General features: G+C 52.3%; 1 long non-coding RNA gene and 1 pseudogene across 1 annotated transcript; one reads left to right on the forward strand and one right to left on the reverse strand.

Moving 5' to 3' along the window:
* Positions 1-7,961, forward strand: LOC106723473. The gene is made up of 4 exons (XR_001359293.2): positions 1-102; positions 2,771-2,920; positions 6,974-7,111; positions 7,828-7,961. It is a non-coding gene; the product is annotated as an uncharacterized LOC106723473 (long non-coding RNA).
* On the reverse strand, positions 3,599-11,318 carry LOC102370775 (annotated as a pseudogene).
* Between the last annotated feature and the right edge of the window lie 1,222 nt (positions 11,319-12,540).

Raw genomic sequence — 12,540 nt, forward strand, 5'->3', positions numbered from 1 at the left:
GGGCCTGCTGGACATGTGCGGGCGTCTGGGCGTTGCACCGCGACCATCTCCACGGGCCACACAACGCCCCAGGGCGCCGGTGTCTGCCCCGGAGACCCCGGGGTGAGAATAACGGGGCAGAAAATGCTAAAAATGTTATTTGTGTGTGTGTACTAGTGTGTGTATATATACTTTTATATGTACATTACCCACCCAGAATGGGCTTCTAAGGGAGGTGGTGCTCTCCCCTACCTTGGGGGTCTTTAAGAGGGGCTCAACACCTGGCTGGCCCCAGCATGTTTTCCTGCCCAGGGCAGGCAGTTGGACTCAATCTACGGAGGTCCCTTCTAACCCCAAATATCTATGAAATCTATACATATATATGTATGGGTATGTGTACAGATATATTTTATGTAGAAATATGTTGTGTATATGTGTCTGTGGGTTTATATATTTGTGTGTGTGTATATACATGTATATGTTTATGTATATTTGTTTATATGTATACATCTGCATATGTGTATGTGGCTTTTTGCATGTATATGTTCCATTATCTGTGTACAGAGGTGTATATTATATGTATGTCTATATATTTTATGTGCGTGTATATGTGCACATACGTATGAATCTATACTTACATATACATGTATACAGATGTGCACGTGTGTATATACATGCATGTGTATATATCCACCAATGTGTGAATACACGTGCATGTATATGTATGTGTGTGCCTGTATGTGTCTGTACATGTATGCATATATCATCTATCTCTACAGTGGTGATGTGTAGGGAGTGCATGGGGGTGTACATGCCCCCCCACGAGAGCACCAGTGTACCCCCCTGACAGGCCGCGCTTACCGCTCAGGCAATGTGGGGGGGACGGCAGTCAGGAGCACCAGTGGGCCCCACCCCCACAAGCACCAGCCAGGGAGTGGGAGCACCACAGCCACTTCCCAGCTGATGCGATTGGCTGGGGGGGGACCCCTTGCTCACTGACTGGTTGCTGGGGGGCCCCGGTTCCCCCCCACCCCCACCCAGGGGGGCACACCATGTACACCTTTATCTATATAGAATCATAGAAAGAAGGACCGGAAAGGACCTAAGTCCAGTCCCCTGCCATGGACAATGAGCTCAACAAGGTATTTGTCCAGCCTCCTCTCAAAGACCACCAGAGATGGCGACTGCACCATCTTTGCTGGTGGCGTGTTGCAGATTGTAGTTACCTGTACAGAAAAGTTTTCCCTTATGTCCAGCTGAAACTTTTCCTTGACTAGCTTGTGTCCATTGGTCCACGTCTTCCCAGGGGCAGGGTAGTTTCTGAAAAGTTGCTCTCCTAGATCATGGTGATCTCTCTTGACATATTTGTAGGCAGCTGTCAAGTCACCTCTCAACCTTCTTTTGCCCAGGCTGAACAAACCCAGATCCCAAAGTCTCCCCTCACAGGGCCTGTCCCCCAGGCCCTTGATCATGTGCATGGCCCTTCTCTGCACCATTTGGACAGTGCCCAGAATTAGATGTAGTACTCCAGCTGTGCCCTCACCAACGCTGAATAGAGGGGGAGAAGCATCTCTGGATCTGTTGGCGACGCACCTGCTGACGCACACCAGAGCTCTACTTGCTCTGTTGGCAGCTTCATCACACTGGTGGCTCATATTCATCTTCTGGTCAATTGACACCCCCAGGTCCCTTTTGGATGCGGTGCCAGCCAGTGTACTACCAACCATCGTATAGATATGGTGAGGGTTCTTCCTACCTAGGTGAAGGATCCAGCCCTTGTCCCTGTTGAACCTCATGGTTTTGTTCAGCCCACAGAACCAGCCTGTCAAGGTCTTCCTGAATCCTTGACCTGTCCTCTAATGTACCTGCTTGTCCTCAGCTTGGTATCATCCACAAACTTAATTATTGTACTTTTCACTTCCTCGTCCAGGTCCTTAATAAAGATGTTGAAGAGCACAGGCCCAAGCACTGACCCCTGGGGTACACCACTGGAGACAGCCCTCCAGGATGAGGTCAGCCCATCAATTATGACTCATTGGGTTTGGCTGCTGAGCCAGTTCTCAACCCCCCCTCATTTTAGCCAAGTCTAGGCCAGTACTCTCCAACTTAACAGAGGATTTCATGGGAACCAGTATCAAAGGCCTTGCTGAAATCTAGGTAGATGATGTCCACCTCCTGTCTCATGTCCAGGTGATTAGTCATATTGGTCATATTAGGACACCAGGTTTGCTAGGCATTACCTCCCCATGGCAAAGCCATGCTCGTTGCTTTTCAGTACCTCACCAGAGACAAGCTTGTGGCTGATGGCCTCCTTGAACAATTTTTTCAAAGATCTTCCCCAGTACTGAAGTCAGACGGACCAGTCTATATTTGGCAGGGTCATCCCTCTTTCGCTTCTTAAAGATGAGAACCACATTCACTTTTTCCCAGTCATTAGGGATGACAACTGAGTTCCATGTTTCCTCGAACAGCCTTGCCAGAGGCACCGCTATGAGCTCAGCCAGCTCTTTCAGCATGTGTCTAGGTGTATGTTTGTACGTGCACATGTATATGTGTCTGTGTGTATGACTAGATGTGTATATATATTTGGGTATGTGTATATGCATACCAGGGGGGGTGTGTGTGTCATAGGGATCCATGGGGAAATAGAGCACAAAATGGATCCAGACCCACTTGGGGTGTCCCCTCCCTACAGCTGGAGCGTGAAATGTTACCGACATTGGATGGGGGCTGACCACAGACTGCATGTCAATCCCAGCTAAGATCTGTTTCTTTCTTTTTCCCACCTCAGGCAGAACATGAAACAAGCACAGAGAAGATGCCCACACTGGATGGATGCTCACGTTTAACACAGTTTGTGACAAGAATAGGGCTGAGGGGAAACCATCTCCTGCCCAGCCTGGAGTTCCTCCTTTGGTACAGGTGCATTCTTCAGCCTCAGGTACCTCTTCTGCCTCCGGGAATCAACCCCTCAGATGCATTTACACTGGTCTCGCCTCCTGCAGCCCCTGTTTATTGTGGTTTGTACAGCGCTGAGCACTGAAGTTCCCTGGCAGCATGCCTTGCTGCTGCTCCTATACCAAAACAGCCCCAATATTTTCTCAATGTTTTTGCATAATTTTGCGTTTTTCTGCACATAATTTTGAGTTTTTAGTTCTGCAATGAAAATCACAATTAATCAACTATTTTTTTTTAATAGCACAACTAATCACAATAAAAATTTTTAAATTGTTTTGACAGCCCTAATGAATAGCCATAGTGGTAGCACTAATAATAATAGCGCTAGTAATAGGAACATTATTACTACTGGTTATATTAATAATAATACCAAGTCATAGAAATAATATTTGTTATTACTACTGCTATAATAATAATAGAAACAGTAGTAATAATAATAATATCTAGAGTAGTAGGAATAATACTATTCCTATTTGCACTACTATTGCTATTACAATAATAGAACTAGCAATAGTAATAATGACATTACTACTATTTTTTGCATAATTACTAGAATAGCTATTATAATTAGAGCAGTAAATATAGCAATAGGATATAATATTAATAATAACAGTAGCAGCGATAGCAAGTCATAATAACTACTACTATTCTTATGTAGAGGCCTGTCCCAGCCCTTCCAGAAGACTCAGCACAGCCCAGTGCGCATATACCCAGTACCTCAGAGGAAGGCTTATAAACAGTAACCCCCCTGACACATGTAGCAGAAGCGGGTGGGGGGCAGGATTCCTGCCTAGCTCCACGTGGCAACCAGGAAAGCTCAGAAGCCTGGAACAACCCCTCAGAGAACACAGGCACAGCTACGCCCAGGTCACCCCAACTAGTGGCTGTGCAACCTCAAGTTGAGGACCGATGTATGCATATTCAGGTACCTTTTTCAGGTAATGTTTAGAGCTGTTGCTCCTTGTGGGGGATCCAGCCCTGTGAACCCAGCTGGAGAGTGATGCTGAGCTTCATGAAGAACCTGGAGGGTGTTGGGTGCTGGACAAGAGGCAGCAAGCTTTCCTGGACCAAAAGGAGACACGGGACACGAGTCTAACGTGTAATCACTCCCACATATGTCTACCCTGCCCTGGGTCCTGGCACTCTCTCTAGTGAGGAGACAGAGGCAGCTTGAGCTCTGGGTGACTCCTGGTCAGATGAGCAGGGGCTGAGTGTTGCCCCCTTGAAGCAAAATCTCCCTGTCTGCCTTTTCAGCTGGCCCAGTGCCCCAGAGAGACCTGCTTCTCTATTCCCATCAAAGGCTGCTTAGGACGGTGGCGATGCCAGGATCCCAGTATGTTACACCCAGGATGTCTCTGAGGGATGTATTTTACCTGGACAAGAACAAAAGAAGCCAAGCCAAGTTCCTCTACACGAAACACAGTGTATTGGGATACTAACGATCAGGGAACATTCCCGAGACATGACAACATCCTGCATTTCACCCAGAGGATGTCCTCATACTCTCCTTGCCCTTCCCCAGGAGAGGCAGGACCTGCCACAGGCTGCCCCTCCTTCTCCCAGAAAAGGCACTCTACTGGCCCCTGGCCACAGGCTCCTTCCAAATGGCAGGGTCCTTGCTGCGCAGCAGTACAGGGGAGTGAGGCCTTGAGTGTGACCGACTTCTGAGCCCAAGGATTTTGAACAACCTTTGGACCACAGTAAATCCTTGGAAAGGGAAGAGGCTGGGAAATCACAGGGAGCTCTGCTCTGCTCGGTTCCCATCTCAATGCTCCAGAGAGGGCACAGGGATACTGTGTTCAGTGCTGGGGCTTTCTGAGCAAAGAAAGCATTACAGTGTCGTAAAGGGTAGGAGGGCAGGGGAGCAGCAGGCACCCAGGGGTGCAGAGTTCTGGAGAGAGGCTGAGAAGCGAAACCTGCCAGATTGGTAGCAGTTGGCAGCAGCAGCTCCTTGCAGACCCCGATGGGCACAGAAAGCAGCCAAGGATAAGCTGTGTGGGCATTTGGAGCCAGCTGTCCTGGGGAGGGCACCCTATTGGAAAGTCGCTGGTTCTCCTCTGGAAGCACCAGCTGCTTTTAAAGAATGATGCGGAAGACACAGGCTCAAAGGGTGATACAAAAATCGTCTTCTCCCAGGATCCCCCAGAGTCTGGGTTGGCCTCTGCTATTGGTGTTTCCTCTTAGTCCCTCCCCGCAATCAAACCTTTGGGGACAGCCTCTAGGTTCTTTGGTGCCCTTCCAGGGCCAAAGGCTGTGTGAACTCTTTCTGCACTCCAGCAGCAAGAGGCTGCTTGTCTGAATGCAACCACCAGTGGGTGGTGAACAGGTAGGCATCCCCAAGCCCTCCCTGGACTGTATAGATGTGCCGGTGCCTGGCCAGGGTGTAGGAGTGGGTGAAGCTCTTCCCACACTCAGAGCACTGATGCGGCTTCTCTCCTGTGTGGATGCGCTGATGCCTGGCAAGGTTGTAGTAGCCACTGAATTTTTTCCCACACTCAGAGCATTGACGTGGCTTCTCCCCTGTATGGATACACTTGTGCCTGGCCAGGTTGGAGGACTGGCTGAAGCTTTTCCCACACTCAGAGCAGTGATACGGCTTCTTCCCTGTGTGGACACGCTGGTGACTGGCTAAGGTGGAGGATTGCGTGAAGCTCTTCCCACACACAGAGCACTGATGTGGCTTCTCCGTGTGGATGCACTGGTGCTTGGCAAGCTGAGAGGAATGGAGAAAGCTCCTCCCACACTCACAGCACTTATGTGGCTTCTCCCCTTTGTGGATGAGCTGGTGCTGGGCCAGGTAGGACGACTGGGTGAATCTCTTCCCACACTCAGGGCACTGATGTGGTTTCTCCCCTCTATGGATGCGCTGGTGCCGTGCCAGACTAGAGGAATGGGCAAATTTCTTCCCACACTCAGGGCACCAATGTGGCTTCTCCCCAGTGTGGATGCGCTGGTGTTTGATCAGGCTGGAGGATTCAGTGAATCTCTTCCCACATTCAGAGCACTGATGTGGTTTCTCCCCTGTGTGGATACACTGGTGATTGGCCAGGTTGGAGGACTGGCTGAAGCTCTTCCCACACTCAGAGCATTGATATGGCTTCTCTCCTGTGTGGATGCGCTGGTGCTGGACCAGGTGAGAGGACTCAGTGAAGCTCTTTCCACAATCAGAGCACTGATATGGCTTCTCCCCTTTGTGGATGCACTGGTGATAGACCAGGCTGGAGGAGTGAATTAATCTCTTCCCACACACAGAGCACTGATGTGGCTTCTCCCCTGTGTGGATGCGCTGGTGCCTACCAAGGCTGGAGGAGTGGGTGAAGCTTTTTCTGCACTCAGAGCACTGATGTGGCTTCTCCCGTGTGCAGTTGTGCTGGTATTTGGTCATGCTGGAGGATTTTCTGAATCTTTTCCCATCCTCAGGGCACCTAAGTGGCTTCTTCCCTGCATGGAGACACTGGTGCTGAGCCAGGGAGACAAAATGGGTGAACATTTTACCACACGTGACACAGCAATAGTGACACTTCCCCCTGTGCAGATATTGGTTCATGTCTAGGTCCAAGGGGCATGCAAATCTCTTCCCAGATCTGGTGCAGCGGGAGTGCAGCTCTCCAGAATGGATTTTGCAGTGAGCAGCCAGGGTCGAGAGGCAGGTGAAGCCCTTCCCGCACATGGCGCACAGGCGGGGCTTCTCCCCAGCGTGGCTTCTCTTGTGCAGAGCCAGGAGTGAGGGGCAGCTGAAAGTTTTCTGGCACTTGGGGCAGGGGTGGGCTCTGCCTCTGGGCTTGGCGAGGAGCTTCTGCTTCCCTTCGAGGCTCTCCCCGCTGGCTCGGCTCAGATGCAGGGTCTCTGTACAGAAAGACGAACTTTCTCTCGTGGCTCTTCAATGCCACAAATCCTTCTCTGTGCCCAGGGCTGTCTCTGAGTGCTGTCCCTTGTCCACTCTCATGCCCAAGGGGAGATGGCACCTGCTTCAGGGCTACATTCTCCCTCTGCTTTTGGGGCCTCCCCTGACTCTTGGGCCTTTGTTCCTCCTCAGGTCTCAGGGACTCCATCTTGCCCAAATGCCCTGGGGAAGTCCGGGCTGGCTCCAGGTTTGCAGCCCCTTCTTCAGGACTCTGCTCTTCCACTCTGCTCAGCGGCCAGGTGCCTCCTTCGTGGGGAAGAGAAAGTCCAGGTTAGTCCCTACCCTACTGGCACAGGCCAAATGCTGCTATTCCCTCTGCTGTCATGGGCCTATGAGCACGACTGCACCTTGGCACTTACATTTTCTTAAGAGAACAAGCTCTTCCTGGCAAAACCTAAGTGCTGGGGGTGAGGGAGGGGCACGTCCCTGTGCCAGGATAATATTCCCTGCTCGGTGGAGGTCAGAGCCAGAGTCTCAGGGTTTCTGGCCCAGCTGCCAGCCTCATCCCCTCAGACCCTGCTGCAGGAAACCCACATGGGACATGTATGGTAGGACAGGATCTGCATGGCTCCCTGGACTAATGGGCCCAGGAGACTATAGGCAGAATAGCATAAAGGAAGAAGGAGTCTCTCTTAGGGCTGCTCTTTCCCAGCAGCATCAGCTGCTCCATGGGGAGATGATGCTGAGCCCTCCACCTGGCTCGGCTGACATGATCTCGAAGCCAAAGTGCACTGGTGGGACTGTTGTCCTGTGTTTGCCCATGATCTCAGGCAGTCCTGAGAGCAGCATCTGGTAAGAGGGTGATCAGTCCCATGATGGATTTCTGGGGCCTGTCAGCAGTCAGGGGTGTGTGGAGGGCATGGCCCTACACTGGACCAGCTACTTCTCCTTGGTAGAAAAATTCTGTGTGGTTCATCCCTCCTGTCTCCAACACCTTCTCTGGGAGGGAGGGACTGAGCAGAGCTGTGCTTCCTTTCTGCCTCCAGGGAAACGTAAGGGACACAGGATGAGGCCATGAGGCTTTTCCTCTGCTGATGAGGTCCAGGTTGCCTCCACATCACTGGAATCTGCACTGGGACAAAGACCTTGGCATGAACCTGCATGTGGACCCTGTGCTAAGTCCCAGGTTCTGTGACAGCTCATGGCCCAGACACAAAACACAAAGGCACAAACCATGGGGGATGCACCACCTCCTGCACAAATCCCATTTAATGGTCCCATGGGCTGAATGAAGCCCACGACCAGGATTCAACACTTCCTGTGTTCCAGGTTAACCTGACAGAGACACCAGCAAAGCCACAGCCTCTCTCTTTTAAACAGTTTCCACCCACCATGCTGAGTTCCAAGGGGGACTACAAACCCCATCATGCCTTGTGTGGAAGAAGAAAACCCAGGCCTTAATTTCTGCTGACTTCTTTGAGTTCGTGTACTATTTGCTAATGATTGCTTTTTCCCCACCTATTTTGCAATCTGCTCTTTCTCCCGCCCTTTTCCCTTGTGGAGCCGAGTAGGCCTATGAGGTCAATAGGTCAAACCACAGTCTATGCCCTCTTGCATCTTTCTGGTTCAAACCAGTTTTTCTTTGACTTGTTATATCTTGTGTCATGTGACCTGAATTGAAACATAAAAAGCTTGCTTCAATTGTCTGTTGGCGGGGCATGCAGGACTGATAAGAGGAAGCTCTGCCTGTTCAGTGCTCTCCCCTGCAGCTGCTTGTATAATAAAGTTCTCTGACAACTTCGTGACCAAACAATAAAGTGAAGCTTGTTTCTTCCACACTTGGGCAATGGTGTTATTGAGGTATAGCTACCTTGTGCTGGGGAATCTACTCTTACACTGCCAAATGAAGGCAGAAATCTAAGATCATGGAACCCCAGGGAAACCAGAGCTGTGCCTAACCATCAAGACAGTCAACTCGGTTGTCCCCTTGCAGCTGTAGTTAGGCAGAGAGGAACATAACTGCTCCTCATCTCCACAGCTTGGAATTTCAGTGTGTGGGAAAACCCCCTATCTGGACTCCTGACAGCATAACCTATTAAGAAGCCAGCATCCCAGAGGGGCAGTGGAGGGCAGGTCTGCAGGTTCCAGGCCCCCTGTCACTGTGGGTATGGAGCATTTCTGAGAGGGGAGTCAGGAGAGGGGACAGCCACAACTCACCTGGTGACAGGTCTTCTGACCTTGAGATGTCCCCACAGTTCTCATCATCACTGACCCAGAGCTGCTCCTGTCCTCGCTGGATGCGGCTGATTAAGTCAGGCTTGGGACCTCGATATCCTGTTTGGGGCAATGGGTTAAAGAGGGTTTGTGACTGGGTACTGGATGCAGAATAACAAACTCAGTTTTGGGGAATGGACGCAATGAGCCCAAGGATTCTACTGGGGCCTGAAGGACAAGGGAGGGTGGACATTTAGGGTGAAAGAGAAGGTGTTGCAGGGAGAAGCCTTCAATAGATGATGGCATTTGTCACCCAGGTGGTGAGGGATGGTCATAGGAAACACAGCACCGACCACTCTGAGGTATAAAATGGGTGCAAGACCAACAGAATTCCTGGGGTGGATGTGAAGTGACCTGTGATGTGGTAGAGAGCAGAAAGATGAAGCTCTCACTATTTACAAGGCACCAAAACAGAGAGAGGCTGGACACACTGGTGGCTGGATTATCTATCTTATCAGCGTTATTCCAGGCAAAGGAATGGGAGTGAGTTTCTTCTCTGGGAAGGTTTCAAACAAGGCCTGGCAGCAGGGAACAGAATCCAGGACAGATGGCCAACCATAACGCTTCTCTCTGGGAGAGAGGGGCACTCCCCAACAGGGCAGAGGAAGGGAACAGCTGTAGCGGCAACAAAAGCAATCATCCCATCCAGTGGGAAGATCGAACCAGAAGGGTGTGCACACAGGTGGGTAAATTCTGAAGGGTTGGAAAAAACGTCCAGGGAGTCCTGGATACGGACATCTGAAGGCAGGAGGAGACACGGGTGACGTGTAGGGGGTGCACGTGCACCCCCCTGAGCGTGGTGGTGCACCTCCTACAAAAAGGCACTCGCTATGGGCAGTCGCCACTCGCCACCCTGCCGCTGACAGTGTCTGCAGGCGGTTCACAACCACTGCTGGCCACTGCTGACGCTGCCAGCAGTGTCTGCAGGTGGTCACCGACCCATGGTCAGCACTTGCCACCTCCCCCCCTCCAACCACCACCACCAACAGCACCAGGGGTGTCTGTGGGAGCTCCCCTTCTTACCACCGCCACGCTCCTGCCGCCACCGTGCCCCCTCAGCTGTCAGGGGCACACACTGCTCATGAAGAGACACCTTTTATAGCACGAGAAAGCCAAAAATCATAGAAGTGGTTGACATGGTCTTGGCTGAGCCAGAGAAAGCCCTGGAGCCCTTCCCTAAGGAAGTCATTTGGGGTATATGGAGGGAAAAGAAAGCACCAGAAAAGGAAGATGACCTCACATAATGTGGCTTTCTCCCCTGTGAAATGGCTGAAATGGCCCTGCCCACAAGCCAGAAAAAGCCCTGTATCAGAGACCCTCTAGAAAAGACAACAGGTTTTCATCAGCTCTGCACCAAGCCCACCCCTTTTTATCACCGTACCAGGCATCTGACATGCAGACAGATTTTGGGAGGAGGTCGAGACAACTGAGAACGACAGAGCGAGCTTGAGAGAAGGTCTCCAAGTAAACACAGCCAAGCCAGAGCCTGCGGCCTGTGGAGATGATGACATCAGGAAGGAACGTGGGCAGAAACTTCCAGGAACCCGGTGATAAAAGTACCCAGGTTCCATCATGTGTGCACGGGGCACCAGAGATGGAGTCAAGGAAATGTAAATCCCTGGGGCGGTAACAGCAGAGGCTGATAATACTTCCATTCCCTTCCGTTGTGAGGAAGAAGGGGGTCTACACAGCACTGACTGAGCATGAGTGGGACGTGTGGGACAGGACAAGCTAGGCAGGACAGGGAGGATATCAGAAGCATTCCCCAAGAAACAGCTGGCAGTTAATTTTTTGGCCCAATTAATTGGAGATGACACGACCACACTGGGAAGGGAAAGGGAGATCCCCTTACCAAGACATGGCTGGATATGGAAGCACTGGGAGTGACAGGAACGGGGAAGACTCAGGCGAAGGCAGCTGGATCAAAGGGAGCAGATGTCGGTGTGAAACACAAGAGTGGCCTGATCACACATGGAGCTGTGGGGAGGACATAGATTTCAATCCCTAGAGAAAACTTTTGTGAGGACAAGAGTACAGAGAAGCAGGGAGAAGATATTAAGCATCAGCACACGCATGGCTGCAGGGAGAAGCAGGAAAGGGATTTACCCAGGGAAACGAGGGCTCGGCAGTTCCTCAGCATCTGGTCCCGGCACAGCCCCTTCTGTGCATCCTCCAGCAGCTCCCACTCCTCCCGCGTGAAGTACACAGCCATGTCCTCAAAGGCCTCCTGGAGCTGGAGGCACAAGCGTTTCCCCATCAGCATCTCCTTTTCAAGCTGCCTTCAGCCCTCACCGCCTTCTCTGGGATCCCTCTGTGCAACAGCTCTCTGCACCCTGAGCCATGACACAATCCACCCCTCTTCACTGACAAAGGATGTAGATGCCATGGACAGAGGGGAGCACGTCTGCCCTGGCCCAGCTCATCACGATCTATGTGCTTGGCCCTTTGAGGCAGCACTTTTAGAGCCAGGGGCCCAGGCTTCACCACTGTTGGCAGGACTTCCCATGCCACCACCCCTGGCTATTGGCACTGGGGAGAGGGCTTCAGCCAGCGCTGGCTGGGTGCATTTGTAGCCCGTCACCAAAGGTTCCTGGCTCCTCAGCTCTCTCCACTCCACAAACACTTGACAGCATCTCTGGCTCCTCCTGGGCATGGCCACAGCTATACTTCCCCACCGCCAAGCTGGAGCTGGTGCCCTGCTCACCTCCGTGCTCTCCCCCTGCCTTGCCAGCCTGCCCTGCCCCTTCTGCAGCTGGCTCCGCTCAGGGCGCCCCGCTCCCCCGGCCTCCCTGGGGAAGTCCTCGGCAGCTCCAGGTTTGCAGGCCCTTCTTCAGGAGGCTGCTGCTGAGCTCTGCCCAGGGCCCCTGCACCTGCGGGGGGAAGAGAAGGCACAGGTCAGGCCTGGTGCTGCTGACAGGGGAAAGCCCTGCTCCTCTCCCTGCTGCCGGAGCTTTTAGCACATGGGAGAGGGGGGAGAAGGAGAACAAGCCCTGAAGCACCCGGACCCATGCTCTGGACTCCACCCAGACCCTCACCTGACTCCATGTTAGGCAAGGGCTCTTCTCTGGGGCCACAAGGTTGTGGGCTGTCTGTGTGCTGCCTCATCCAGAGACATGTCCACAGTTCGGGCCTGTGGCTGCTCTGGTCAAGAGTCACCAGGTGCCTGCAGCACCCCAGTGGGCTACATCCTGTCTGAGGTCCCCTTGTCCACCTTCACATTCACCGTGACCTGGGGATGAGAAGGACGTGTCACTGGGGAGCTGGGACTGAGAGAGACGGGGGCAGGAGACATCCCCTGGCACACGGAGACAGGGTGGCAGCGTCGATGGTGAAACACTCGCACGTGGACCTTCTCGGCCTCAGCCCTAGATAAAACTCCTGAGCCTGGGTCAGCGCCTTAGTGCAGGTCCCCACAGTGCGCAGCACCTGCGTCTGCCCGCAACCTGCCCCAGCGCCCCCAGCTCCACCGTCGGCTCCTGGCTGCC

The sequence above is a fragment of the Alligator sinensis genome, unplaced genomic scaffold (assembly GCF_000455745.1).
Source record: "Alligator sinensis unplaced genomic scaffold, ASM45574v1 scaffold2966_1, whole genome shotgun sequence".
Lineage (NCBI taxonomy): Eukaryota > Metazoa > Chordata > Crocodylia > Alligatoridae > Alligator > Alligator sinensis.